This window comes from Propithecus coquereli, unplaced genomic scaffold (assembly GCF_000956105.1).
Source record: "Propithecus coquereli isolate 6110/MARCELLA unplaced genomic scaffold, Pcoq_1.0 Scaffold57, whole genome shotgun sequence".
In the NCBI taxonomy this organism is placed as follows: domain Eukaryota; kingdom Metazoa; phylum Chordata; class Mammalia; order Primates; family Indriidae; genus Propithecus; species Propithecus coquereli.
Window position 1 is genome coordinate 2,270,183 of NW_012151618.1, and position 2,042 is coordinate 2,272,224.

Sequence of the window (2,042 nt, forward strand, 5' to 3'; positions counted from 1 at the left end):
ATTTATTTCTTATAGTATTCTTGTGAGGAAGACACCATTTGTTTGTTCCGTTTTATAGATGAGGAAACCGAGGGTCAGAAGGTTGTGCTGCTTGTTCAAAGTCTCCCCTGCTAGCAGGAGGAGATGCTGGGAGAAATTTTGTACACTGCAGAGCCTGCACACTGAAACGACAATATCCACTGACTCAGTGGGTCTGTGTGCCGCAGATCAGCCCATTTTGCTGAAGACACAACCAATGCATATCCTAAATCTGTGCTGATGTCTCTCGATTCTGCTGCTGTAAAAATGCCTAAACAGATAGAACAAACAGAGCCCGAGTATATTTTACAATTTGTTTTCTATCTCCCCAAAGACCCTGAACAAATGTCACAACCCAATATACCCAGACGAGGTATCTATCCTTGCTTAATCCAAAAGATGGAAACGTGTTTTCTATTTATCCACAAAGGGAAGTGTGAGCGTCTGTCCATTATTGTGTGCTGCCATAGCTAGAACCCCGGGTTTCTAATCATACTGCCCGAGTAAAATCCTGGCTCACACTCTTCTACCTTCTACTTTACCTCTCTGGGCCTCAGTTTTCTAATCTGTACAATGGAGGTCAGGGCACTACCTACCTCCTTGGATGGTTGTGATGATTAACTAAAGCGCCTGGTACATTGCTAAATTCTAAATAGTGACTAGCTATGAGTAGTCATGTATTCGGCCAACATTTATTGAGTTTGCCCTGTAGGCCAGGCATAGGGACGACTTGCACAGATGATTAAAGTGCAGTCCTAGCCTTTCACACTCTCAAAAGGGTGGACCTAGAGGAACAACCCGAATGCGATTATGGAGGATATTATGATGGTGTCTACAAAGTGTCACAGAAGAACAAAGGAGAGGAGAGGGAGTGGGCAGGGGCAGGGGACAGAGAAGGCTTCCAGGAAGTGGTGGCTTGTTCTTGGCTAACACTGCATTTCCATGCTGTGAAAAACAAACCATGCTGAATATTTTTGCTCAAAAGCTATTTTTCATATAGATGTATTTAAAATGCATATCTTTTAAAAATACGTTTCATTCTCCTTAACTAAATTGTAAACAAACACCACTTTCCTCTAGAAAAAGAAAGTAAACAGTGCTTTCTGAAGATCAGGGGCAAGGTTAAGCAGAATCCCCCCCTCTTGGTGCTGTTCCTGTGCTGCAGAAAACTCGCCATTATCTCTGGGTTCTGGAGAGTGGTGCGATATGAACTTCATCTGACATTCCGAGCTAGTTTCCTAAGTCAATATTCCCATTGAATGGAAGCCATTGATCAGCCAAGTGAAGCTGCTAAAAATGGATCCCAGCCTGGGAAACATTCACTGGGGAAGCTGTGGATGTGCCCGTCCTGTCCTGGCAAGGCTGGGTTCTTTGTGATTCAACTGGGGGAGAGCTGAGGGCTGCTCCACCAGGCAAATGTGCCACCGTGATAACCCAGCTCCAGCTTCCAGAGAACCCAGCACCCATACTGGGATGGGAGGAGAGGAAGAAACAGGCTTCCCAGTGTGGACTGGGCTGAGATCCAGTCTGCAGGGCTCACCCCGCCCCCCTGCTAATCCCAGCCTCTCCAGAAGTGTGACTGTAATGAGGGGCTGGTGGTGGCCTTGCAGTCGCTGCCCTCCTTCCTTGCTTAGTGGCTCATCACACTGTGATGGAGATGAACAATGGGGGGAGGGGCTAGCAGGCCAGAGGGTTAGACAAAGAATGAAACTGTGCCTTGGCCAGATGCACGCCAATTATGTCTGAAGAAACGAATCCACGGTGCAAGCTAAAGAGCCTTCCTTCCCTCACCCCATCCCACCCAACCCCGTTTTATTTATTTTTGTCTTGCTCTGGAAAGTTGGACATATTCCCTGTACTGTCCTGGTACCCAGATGGCCTGTTTGAGTAAGCAGTGGGGAGGAAGGTCAATAATACATCAGCATGCAGAGTCTCCGCTAAGGTCAGTCCTGCATAAAATATGCCATGACAACCTGGGGGCAAGTTTAAAATGGTGCTCCACAACGGAAGGGGGGGTGGGGTGG